The sequence below is a fragment of the Heteronotia binoei genome, chromosome 3 (assembly GCF_032191835.1).
Source record: "Heteronotia binoei isolate CCM8104 ecotype False Entrance Well chromosome 3, APGP_CSIRO_Hbin_v1, whole genome shotgun sequence".
Classification (NCBI taxonomy): domain Eukaryota; kingdom Metazoa; phylum Chordata; class Lepidosauria; order Squamata; family Gekkonidae; genus Heteronotia; species Heteronotia binoei.
This window is the reverse complement of record NC_083225.1, coordinates 166,051,965-166,064,459: the sequence shown is the minus strand read 5'-3', so window position 1 is coordinate 166,064,459 and position 12,495 is coordinate 166,051,965. Positions and strand designations below refer to the sequence as shown.

At 42.4% G+C, this 12,495-nt stretch overlaps 1 protein-coding gene across 2 annotated transcripts in view; it reads right to left on the bottom strand.

Moving 5' to 3' along the window:
* ARHGAP20 (Rho GTPase activating protein 20) overlaps positions 1 to 12,495 on the bottom strand; it is a 123,858-nt gene that overhangs the window by 97,693 nt on the left and 13,670 nt on the right. The window contains exon 2 of one of the 2 annotated variants that reach the window (XM_060234837.1): positions 11,389 to 11,556. The exons of the other annotated variant lie outside the window; for it this stretch is intronic. The gene's annotated coding sequence lies outside the window, so the exon portion shown is untranslated. The remainder of the gene's footprint in view (positions 1 to 11,388; positions 11,557 to 12,495) is intronic. 2 annotated transcript variants of the gene reach the window in all.

Sequence of the window (12,495 nt, the reverse complement as noted above, 5' to 3'; positions counted from 1 at the left end):
TTGAATTGGACTTGGCAACCTTACTTCTCCCCAATACAAGCAATGTGATCAAAACAAATAAATTATAGTGTGGGAAGTTTCTGGTAATTCCTAGAGCTGCTCACTGCTGGGTAGCTCTAGGAATTGACATAAATCTATGGTAAGAACTTCCTGTAAGTAAATGAGGCCTTATTTCTCTCCTGGGATACTGAATGCCCTTCCACAACACTCCTGCTACTTGCCAGGCACTTGTTGGCTACCTACTTTCAGGCTCAATTCCAAGTCATGGTTATGACCTTCAAAACTCTATATGATCTGCAAACAGGGTATCTATATGAACCTTCCCAACTGCTACAACATCTGATGCCCTACACCCTATGACACCAATATTGGAAATAAGGTAGATGGTTGTGCAAGGCAAGACTTTTTCTGTAGTAGCACCTCTATCATGCAACAACCTCCCCATAAATATCTGGCTAACACTGTGTTTGCTAAGCTTACAGTGCCAGCCAAAAACATCATTGCTGTCCCAGGGTCCCCACTGATTATTTGTAAATACAACTTTATTGCCAGTCTGAGTAGACAATACTGACTTTGATGGACCCAGGGTCTGATTCAGTATAAGGCAGGTTCATATATCATATATGAACTTCTCATAGGTTATTTATATTGCTTTTTAATTGTCTGGATGATGTCTCAAGCATTTCTAGAGCAGGAGAGAAATAATTTTGATTAATTAATATAAAGCCTTCCCAGGGCTAATGTTCTTTTACAATTTAATGTCATCTTTCTCCTTCCAGGTTAACTACTTCCTGTTCTCCACAACAGTTCAGTCCTCTGTGGCATTCATGAATCAACATGAGTTATAAGCTCTTGCCCTTCCTCACCACAGGGGGCGTCTTTTGTACATTTTTGTTCTTTTTTAATTAACTAAAGGTACTGATCATTTTTTTTTAAATGTTGTTATGGCTGTTATTTTGTGACCATGATATCATGATAAGTAAAAATTAGAAGTAATTTTGAATTGCTGCCAAGTAAAAAGCATTACTAAAGCCTCCAACACTAAAGGAACCAAACAATAATCAAATTCATTAATGCGAGAAAAGAATGATCAGCAGAAAGGAAGACAAAAAAACTAATTAGGCTAAAAGTGAAGGAACAAAGGGAAAAAGTGAGTGCATTGTTTATTTATTGAATTTACAAAATTTATACCCCACCTTTCTATCCTCATTGTGTCACTAAGGTGGCTAACAGAATAACAAAATGCACAATAAAAACACATCTTAAAAACCATTAAAACAAAAAAAATCCACACAATTACAACCAAGCTTAAAATACACATACAAAAACATCAAAACAATAATAAAACTTTTGGCAGGAAAGAAGAATCACTGAGGGAACAGCAGATGAAACAAGACCTTGAAAGATGACAGCACTGGCTGGGTAAATTCCTACATAGACAAGTAATAGGATCTGGCCTGTGAAGGTAGATCTTTTATGGGGAATACAGTGCTATACTAAGTACTATCTAAAACCCACATTTCAGTTCTTTCAGGGGATCTTTCAGCCATGCAAAAAGGCTGTAGCACTGAGCCACGTTATGTGTAAACTAAAAATAAATCAACAAATATTTTATCATGCTGCCTGACCTAAAATTGATTTAGGATACAGAACCCTGTGCAGGGGTGTCAAACTCATTTGTTATGAAGGCCGGATCTGACATAAATGAGACCTTGCTGGGCCGGGCCATGTTGGGTTGTGTGTACCTATTTAAGATTAGGTAGCAGAGATATAAACTTTATAAAGGACACAAAAAAACACAATTAAAGATTTGTTTTTAAAAAACTTAAAATAAAACATGCTTAAAACATTAGCACTCATTGGTCTTAAAGGTGCTTTCTTCGTATTTCTCCCATTGGATCCAGGGAACTGAGCAAAGGAAGCTCTGGCTCTTTCCTTTCTTCCTTCCCCAGGGGACCAGGAGGGGAGGAGCCTCAGCCAATAGAAGGAAGAGAGGCTTGGCTCAGTAGCTCTGCTGTGCAATTGAGAGAGCCTGGCCAAGCAAGCTCTGCTTCCCTCCGGGAGCAGCCTCAGCTAATGGAGAAAACAGAGGTTTTGCTCTGTAGCTCCTTTGCGATAGAGTAATTCTGGCAAAGCAAGCTGTGATGCAGAAGGAAGCAAAAGGAAGCAGATGATAGCCAGTTTTTTCTAAACATTTTAAATATCTACCTGGGAATATGGAAAGCAACTGGCAATCAGAGTAGACAACACTAGGCTAAATGAGTAGCCTAATTATAGACAACTCCTTCTAACCTAAGAAACGCAGACAAAGGGCATGACAGACTCTGGAAAACAAGGCTCAGACCCTAGCCTAGAACCACATAAGCATCTCTCAGCCTCAGTTCCTCACCTGTAAAACAGAAATAATGGCATCTTATATCACAAAGGGAGAGAAGATGTGAAAAACAATCCACACATTTTATATACCCATGGGTCACCAGCAGCCAAACGAAGAATTCATTATAAAATTTCATGACTTTAATTTTGGCAGCAGGGTATCTCTTGCTTGTGATCAAGCATGGATGGAAAGAACCCTTAATTAAGAACATGAGAATACGGAAGCCCTTTTAAAGAAGAGAGGACATTTCCCCAGAAAGCTTTTTATTGCCAAATCTACTTGACATTGCCGACTGACTTTCGAGGGAGTTTTCATTCCAGCCTCTTTGACCAGGAGTGTGCACACGCTTCAAACATACACAAACAAAGCAAGCAGATTAGCACTTGGCAGAGTGCACCCACACTCCAAGTCTTCAGGGCTTTCCCAGCAGGATTTTAAAATTGACACGACTCAGACAGTCCTAAACTCATTCCAAACTGCTACCGGAGATATGTCTCGGCACAAGTGAGCCAACATAAATGTGCCAAGTTCCAATGCCAAAGAAACCCTAGGCAGAGATCTCATAATGGGCAGGAACATTTGAAAGAAGTTATTTGCTCTCAGATTGAGTTTCGTAGCAAGAATTCCTTCTCATGGCCACTGAGATCATAAATAAACGTAAACTAGAGTTGTCATTGACATGTTGCCTAGAATGAAATGTATTGTGAATTTAGATTGGTTAGTGGAAAAAGTTGTTCCTGCCTCCCTGAGTGGATGATGACACTAGGCCAGAGTCCATAAAAAGATGGAGGAGGAGGGCTTGGGCCTAACAAGTCAAACATAGGGTTGCCAGCATCCAGGAAGAGGCTGGAGATCTCTTAGAATACAACTGATCTCTAATGTACATAAATCATTTATTCATTGGTGAAGGGTCATAGAATCATAGAGTTGAAAGGGACCTCTAGGGTAATTTAGTCCAACCCCCTGCGCAATGCAGGAAACTCACAAACACTTCCCCCTAAATTCACAGGATATTCAGTGCTGTCAGATGGCCATCTAGCCTCTGTTTAAAAACCTCCAACGAAGGAGAATCGCTCCAACAGTCAGGAAGTTCTTCCTAATGTTGAGCCAGAAACTCTTTTGATTTAATTTCAACCCATTGGTTCTGGTCCTACCTTCCGGGGCCACAGAAAACAATTCCACGCCATCCTCTATATGACAGCTCTTCAAGTACTTGAAGATGGTGCTCATATCACCTCTCAGCCGCCTCCTCTCCAGGCTAAACATGCCCAGCTCCTTCAGCCTTTCCTCATAGGACTTGGTCTCCAGACCCCTCACCATCTTTGTCGCCCTCCTCTGGACCCGTTCCAGCTTGTCTATATCCTTAAAATGTGGTGCCCAAAACTGAACACAATACTCCAGGTGAGGTCTTACCAGAGCAGAGTAAGGCAATACCATCACATCACGTGATCTGGACACTACTGTTGATACAGCCCAAAATTGCATTTGTCTTTTTAGCCACCACATCACACTGTTGACTCATGTTCAGTGTATGATCCACTAAGACCCTATATCTTTTTCGCACATACTGCTGCTAAGACAAGTCTCCCCATCCTATAACCATGCATTAGATTTTTCCTACCTAAATGCAGAACTTTACATTTATCCCTGTTAAAATTCATTTTATTAATTTTAGCCCAGTTTTCCAGCCTGTCAAGATCATCCAGTATCCTGTTTCTGTCTTCTTCTGTGTTTGCAACCCCTCCCAATTTAGTATCATCTGCAAATTTTATAAGCATTCCCTCTATTCCTTCATCCAAATCATTGATAAACATGTTGAACAAAACAGGTCCCAGGACAGATCCTTGAGGCACTCCACTTGTCACTCCTCTCCAAGAGGATGAGGAACCATTCACAAGCACTTTTTGGGTGCAATCTGTCAACCAGTTACAGATCCACCTAATGGTAACAGGATCCAAACCACATTTTACCAACTTGTCAACAAGGATAGTATGAGGATCTTTATCAAAAGCCTTACTGAAATCAAGATAAACGATGTCTACAGCATTCCCCCGATCCAGCAAGGTAGTTACTTTCTCAAAAAAAGAGATCAGGTTAGTCTGACATGTCTTGTTCTTGAAAAAACCATGCTGGCTCTTAGTAATCACATCCATTCTTTCTAAATGTTCCAGGACCGACTGTTTGATTATTTGTTCTAAAACTTTTCCAGGTATAGACATCAAGCTGACGGGTCGGTAGTTACCCAGATTGTCTTTTTTCTCTTTCTTGAAGATGGGGACAACATTCGCCCGCCTCCAATCTTCCGGCACCTCTCCTGTTCTCCAAGAATTTTCAAAAATAATAGCCAGAGGTTCAGAAATTACATCTGCAAGCTCTTTTAGAGCCCTTGGATGCAATTCATCTAGCCCTGAGGACTTAGTTGCATTTAAAGAAACTAGGTGTTTATGTACTATCCCTATGCTAATCCTAGGTTGGAACTTCATACCCTCTTTATATGTTCTGTTTTTGCCATGTTGAGCAAATATTTTTGCCAGAAGAGAAGACTGAGGAAAAGTAGGAATTGAGCAGTTCCGCCCTCTCTTCATTACCTGTTACAATTTCATTTTCTTGCCCTTGCAATGGGCCTACCATGTCCTTGCTCTTTTTCTTACTCTGAACATAAGAAAAGAACCCTTTTTTGTTGTTTTTAGCATCTTCAGACAGCCTAAGCTCACACTGTGCTTTAGCTTTCCTAACTTTTTCTCTACAAGCACTGGTGATTTGTTTATATTCATCCTTGGTTATAAGGCCCTCCTTCCAATTCCTAAAGGAGTCTTTTTTTATTTCTCAAGTCTTTAGAGAGCTGTTTATGGAGACACTTTGGCTTTCTGGCCTAGTGTCAGAAATCCAGGACTCTTATTGATGTGAACGTATATTGTGTGAACCCAGACAAACTGCTTCTATGGACATTCAGTGATAAGCAGAGAATATTGGGATTAACTCAATATGGACATTAATAACAAATATCCACTTGCCTACTGTCTATAGGCAGTGGACCCTGTGTGGTTCTGAGCATTTGGCAACTGTGGCAGCTTCAATAGGACATTTTACTCTGTGGGGCCAAGCAGCAAACACTTCAGCTTGGCTAACAGATCCCCCTGCTTGTTCCTACCAGTGCTGTAACTATGCATTCCTCCTGCATAGAAGGACTCTATCAGGCTTCCACAAGGAGCTGCCAGGCCATGCAGAACTGCACTCTTGTCCAAGGAAGACAGCCTTAACAGCAGCCTTCACCAGAAGCCATGAGAGGGATCCTGACTCCATCTTGTTCTTGGTCAACCATAAAGGTAAAGCAGGAGAGTCACATACACAGGGTGGGGCAATCCAGATGCAAACAGAATAAGCCCTAAATTGAACAAAGGCTTTCCTACCACACAAAAGCAGTTCCTGCCATGCCCACACATCACAAAAGACTGTTCCTACTAAGAAGATCCTGGAAACAAAAGGATTAGCCCAAGAAAGTAGCTGATGCTGACAATCAAGCCCCTCCTGCAGGAGAGCCCCATTGTGGTAGCTATGATGTTAGTAGAATAACAATGGCTCTAAATTGACCCACTGTCTTTTCTTTGTTTAGAGAGAGAGAGAGGTAAAACCCATAAAGTACTTGCTAATCTTTTCATTCCATGCCCTGTCCAATAGTTAAACTGGGAGCCTCCCCCTGTCCAATTGTTACCTGGAAATCCAATCAGGTAACCAGAGCCAGGTCTGCTCATTGGCTTGAGGTGGGCATCCAATCAGGTACCCAGAATAGACTAGACACTGCCCACCAACAAGCCAGCCCCCTTTCTGGGAGGACCTTTTCTTTTACAAAAATAATATGAGAGAAAGCTTCATCTCTCTCTCTCTTCAAGCTGAGCACATGGAACCAGATGGGTGCCCCCCATTACTCTAAGTAAGGGGGCCCACAGACATGGCACGTAGCAGTGCATGTCTGCATCTTCTATTTGTGACTGGACCCTAAGCCACCAGTTCTTCAGATTAGTGTCTGCTGCTCTTAACCACTATACCCACAGCTGGCTCTCCAAGATCCATTAAAACCAAGAAAAAAACTAAGAGTTAAAGACCTCTGAGTACAGGTAAGTGAAATAAGAAGAGAAATAGAAAGTAGGACAGCCTGCTCTCTAACTGGTCTCCCTGATGAGGCAGGAAAAGAAAAGAAGGGCAGGTAACTCGTTCAGCAGAGACAGGAAGGGAAAAAAAGGTTGTTCCTGCCTCCCTGAGGGGATGGCAGGAATCACCCACCAAGATGTCCTCTGCCGCAGAGCGAAAACATTTATTCCCCTTCTCCTGGAGAAAATGGCTGCTTCAGAAGGTGGAGTGCATGAGATTATGCCAAACAAGGTCCCTCCCATATCTAACCCCCAATCTCCCATTGTTCCACCTGCAAGTGTCCAGCAATTTTTGAACCCAGAATTGGCATCCCTTGTCACACACCCTCATCCTCACCTATCTCATAGGGTTGCTGAGAAGATAAAGTGGAAGAGAGGAGAATGATATAAGCTGCTTTGGATTCCCACTTGAGGTGAGGGGGGGAGCATAGTTTAAATAAAATAAAATAAAGCAGATTTTCAAACAGCTTTATTTTTCCTCATATATGTGGACAAAATCCTACACTTCTCAAAGTCTGCTTGGGTGCCATAGTCTAGAGAAAACTGCTTCATAGACTAGATGTAGCCAAAGGGGTTGTTTTACCATTCTTGATCTAAATTATATCAGGCCCCATAAAATTAGCTAACTCATTAAAAAATGGACTGACTTAATTAAACTCCAATTGAATTGTTTAATTACCTATGACTTAGTTAATGTAGGGCTGTCAACTCTGAGTTGGGAAATATCTGGAGATTTATGGGAGTCAGTTTCAGTGGTATATAATCCCAGAGTCCACTCTCCAAAATTGCCATTTTCTTAGCAGAACTGATTACTGTTACCTGGAGATCAGTTGTAATTCAGAGAGATTTCCAGGCCCCACCTGGAGGCTGGTAATCCTAGGTAAATGCACACGGCTATTATTATTGAAATACACAGGATCATCAGTGAATGCCAATTCAGAGATAAAACTCCTACTCAGAAACATAGTGGGTGCTTACACTTGCTCACTCAGCCTTTTTCCACAAGCTTTGTAAGAGAGAGAGGTGGGAGGGATTTGGGACTTGTTATTTTATCTTTGATTTTAGGTGGAGATATTTAAATTATTATTGTAAGCCACCTTGAACCAAGAAATAAATTCATCTACTCAAAAATAGCAGAAGAGCTCTGATTACCCCTGATTTCCAGTCAATGCCTAAAATGGTCCAGTATCCCCGAAATTACCCACAGCTTACTATATATCTCTCTGGAGCACAGGCATTCTCTCCCATTACTAACTAGAATGTTCCTTGTAAAAGACAATCAGTTAAACATTTTTGGCTTCTACCTTACACAAAGCATCACCGTGGAAAAGAAAAGTAATAAAATTTGGTTTTTATTGAGGAACAGAAATACATTTGCGACCAGCAGACAAATGTTTTGCTATGGGCAGGCGTTAAGGTCCAAGAGCATCATGGTATGAACTGTGATGGAGCTGCCTAAATGGCATGTGTGCTTTCTACGTTTTTATTGGCAGAGCAGTGGCTGTTAAATATTGTGTTAACGTACATAGCTGCTGATGGATGAACTTGGACTGGCTTATGGCTAAAACAACCGAACTGTTTGAGGAACCTTAATGGACCTTCCAAGTAAGCAAGTTTAGGAGTATCATGTAGAATAAATATTAAATAACAGAGGTGGGTGGGTGGGGTTTTTTTGTTTTTAAGACTTTGTTTTCAAGCAACCATGAAAAATACAGTATTAGATCCACCAGTTTGCTCATGCTGTATAGTCAGCCAATGGAGAAAGCATCCCTTCTTCCAAAGGAAGATCTCTCACTTAGTGAAAAGGAACCACTGAATCCAACTAATGGTTTGGTATGGAGATGCTGCAGCACAATATTAATGAGCAGATAGCTCAGAGCAGGTAATCCTAGAAAGGCACAATGTCCACACATGGTTGCCGTGAAATAAAAGGAATTAAGAATACACAACTGTGTGCTGGAGAAACCCCAAAACAGAATAAATTAAGAGATTAAATACTCTCTGTTCTAGGACCAGAACAAACAGCAACCCTGTCAATAATGGTTTCAAAGTCAGAGTGGAAATAATAATTCAAACTCCTAATAGCCAGGCCTGCTATTAAGTATTTGTAAAATAGTGGGTTCAGCTGTGGGTAAGATACAGCTCTATGTTATTTCGAATCGGAACTGGGGAAACACACAGACAAATAGGGAATATATGCACTCAGGAAACACTAAAACACACCCATTAAGTCAGCAGTAAACCATCCTATTGGTTTCTCCAGGATCCTATTATTTGCATACTGGAGATACATGTCCAGAGCCCTGACTGGCCAGTTCACACAGAACGGCCAATCAGAGCGTAGGCATTAGTATCCTGGAGGGTAGAAGCATGCTTCATTTCAGAACTATGAACAATACATAACAGTATTCAACACAAGTCATGGATTTTTCTAACTCTGCCAGGAAATACTAGTATTCAGGTTCTGCCTTTTAAAAGCCATCTGAGAAATCCACAACTTCTGGTTACAAACTTCAGAGGTTCACAGAGAAAAATGATACAACTTTAAACAAAATTCATTTTTTTCCACTGTTTGTGAGAAAAATGAAATCATTTCCCCAAATTCCTGAACAGATAAGACAATCAAACAGTGATTCATTCTGATGCATCAATTGAGCACTCCTAGCTGGCCATATGCAGTTACACCAATCATGCTCTAAGCCAGGGGTCCTCAAACTTTTAAAATAGGGGGCCAGTTCACTGTCCCTCAGACTGTTGGAGGGCCGGACTGCCGTTACTGTACAAGGCCGCGGGCCGTCAGTTCTCCGTCTTCTACATCTCTCTCCCTTCCCCACACCACACACCCCGGCCTGGGAACTCACCTCACCTCGGTATCACCTCACACTCTGTCTCCGCCGCCTCAGCCCAGTGCCGGAAGTGTGCGTTGCTAACACGAGTTTAGGTCGAACGTCACTTCCGGTCTGATTTTGCCATAACCCGGCGGGCCGCATAAACGTCCTCAGCGGGCTGCATTTGGCCCGCGGGCCGTAGTTTGAGGACCCCTGCTCTAAGCAGACTAGTGCACAGTTGAACACAAGTCTGCCACAAAAGAATATCCAGCAAGCCAACATCAGCAGTCTTTACACTGGCCCTTCGTTTTGATTTTCCCGTTATGGCATTTCAGCACTACAAACTTAAACAAGTTTAACTAAAGGGATTCATAGTTCAATGAAGAGGTCCAGGGAGATACCAGATCAAACTTTTTGCCTCTACAAGTTTTTATTTTCCAGTCCCCCCCCACACCCTTTTTTGTGGAAAGATTTTGACACATAGGTACAAAACCTAAGATGAATCTGAAATAGACATATATGATAGGGTTGCCAATCCCCAGGTGGGGGCAGGGGATCCCCCGATTTGGAGGCCCAACCCCCGCTTCAGGGTAATCAGAAAGCGGGGGGGGGGGAGGGAAATGTCTGCTGGGAACTCATGATTCCCTATGGAGGCTTATTCCCATAGAAAATAATGGAGAATTGATCCGCAGGCATCTGGGGCTCTGGGGGGGGGGGCTGTTTTGGGGGGCAGAGGCACCAAATTTTCAGCATAGCATCCAGAGACTCTCCCCAATATAGTCCCTACATTTCAAAAAGATTGCACCAGGGGGTCCAATTCTATGAGCCCCCAAAGAAGGTGCCCCCATCCTTCATTATTTCCTATAGAAGGAAGGCATTTAAAAGGTGTGCGGTCCCTTGATATGTGATGGCCAGAACTCTCTTTGGAGTTCAATTATGCTTGTCACCCCCTTGCTCCTGGCTCTACCCCAATGTCTCCTGGCTCCACCCCCAAAGTCCCCAGATATTTCATGAATTGGACTTGGCAACTCTAATCTATGCCCTTATTCTTTGGAAGAAATGTATGTCACACACAAACTCCTTGCCAGTTTTTAGTAAATGTATGGACACGCAAAGCTGCCTTACTCTAAGCCAGACCAATGGGCCATCAAGCTCAGTGTTGTGCTCTCTAACTGGGTATCAGACAATCCTTTCCAACAAACAATAAGATTTTTTTTTAACCTAAAAGACACCAAGGATTGAATGCAGGACATTCTGGATGCACAGAATATGCTCTCCCACTAAGCCACAGCCCTTCCACAAATATAAAGTCGGCGGGGGGGGGGGGGGGGGGAGAACAGAGATTTAACACATACTAGCACTTAATGATACTTCCACAGCCTATGCTAGGGTTACCAACCTACAGGTGATGACACCTGAAGATATCCCGTTATTACAATTGATTTCCACATGACCAAGATCAGATCCACTGCAGAAAACGGCTGCTTTGGAGGGCAGACTCTTTAGCATTATAACCTGCTGAGGTCCCTCCCCACAAGCCCTGCCCCAAAGTTTCCTGGTATTTCCCAACCGAGAGCTGGAAAATCTATCACCATCTGACCTAGGGTTGCCAGCAGGCCTGTTAAAAAAATGTCCTGTCCTTTTTACAGAGGCTTAATGGAACATTTACCAGGTGATGTTATTGAGCTCCCTGCCATGAAAAGCGTCAACTGCCCACTCCCAACTGTATTCCAACGTCTATTAAAGGCCTCTATTAAAGGGACAGGATATTCTTCACTGCAGGCTTGCCATTCCACATTCCCTTTCCTCTCCAGTCACCGTGTTATTATGGGAAGCAGAATGAGATTTGAAACTAGCGTGACGGAGTGAGTATCTATTGTCACCTTCTACTATGACCATTTTTAGCACCCTCTCCCCCTGCCACCAGAAATATTTTGCATGTTTAAACATTACCTACCACCTCCCAGCTTGGAAACAGTGATACTAAATTATATTAAGAGAGGCCCATAACTGCTAACAGTTTCTTTCCGCTTACCTCACTCTACATTGCTCCTGATTTGAACACCACCAGTCTCTAAACCGATTGCCTCCTGTCTCGTTTCCCCACACAATGAACATGACAACAGTTCCATGACACCGTTGTCAGCCCACTCAGCAACTTCCCATTCTGATTCAACTGCCACTTCCTGCTTCAAAATGGCCACTATAGGAAGACAAAAAAAAAAAAAAGGCCAAACAAGTCAATCCTTTTAGGAGAGCTCTATAATACTAAGGACTTATTGACAAAGGACTTATTGACTCTGCACACTGCCAACAAAGTAAGAAGCACAGAGCCAGAAAAAAAAAATAACTAGGGGCACACAGTACTACCTTATTACACTTTCAGTCTGTACTGGGAGTCTGAGGAGAAAACTCATTTTAAAGTATATTACAGTTTTCTCCACAGAGAGACCAAGAATGAGACCACTCAGCATCCACAGAAATTTTTGCACTATGGCAGCATTAAATTTTTAACTATAAATTCCCTCCATATTTGGGGGGGAGGGGTATTATGTCTGTAAAATATAGGCCTCATCCTACAGCATGCTACTTTGTTGTTGTTTTTTAAAAAAAACTGCCCCAGAATACCACAGTCCTTTCAGCAATAATAGCTCCACAAATACTTATGATTAGGGTTGCCGACTCCAGGTTTGTAAATTCCTGGAGGTTTGTGGGTGAAACCTTGGGCAGGGGAGGAACCTCAGCAGAGTATGATGGCATCAACTCCCTCCCACCCCTAAAGCAGCCATTTCCTTTAGGGTAACTGATATCTGTAGTCTGGAGCTCAGCTGTAATTCCACAAGACCTCCAGGCTCCACCTGCAGTAGGGTTGCCAGGTTCAGGTTGGAAATGCCATTCAAAGTATCCATCATCTCCAAGGGAACTGATCCCTAATCTGTAATTCCAAGGGATCCCCAGGTCCCTAATTCTGGAGACTGGCAATCCTACTTTTAATACAGATGCTTATATGTTTATAATGTCAGAAGGACAACTGTGCTAATAATAATCTTGCAATGGAACAAGTTATCACATTTTATCCTGGCCTTCTTCCAGAGAGTTCAGGGTGACCCCTTTTTAACAACCCTGTAATGCAGGCTAGGCT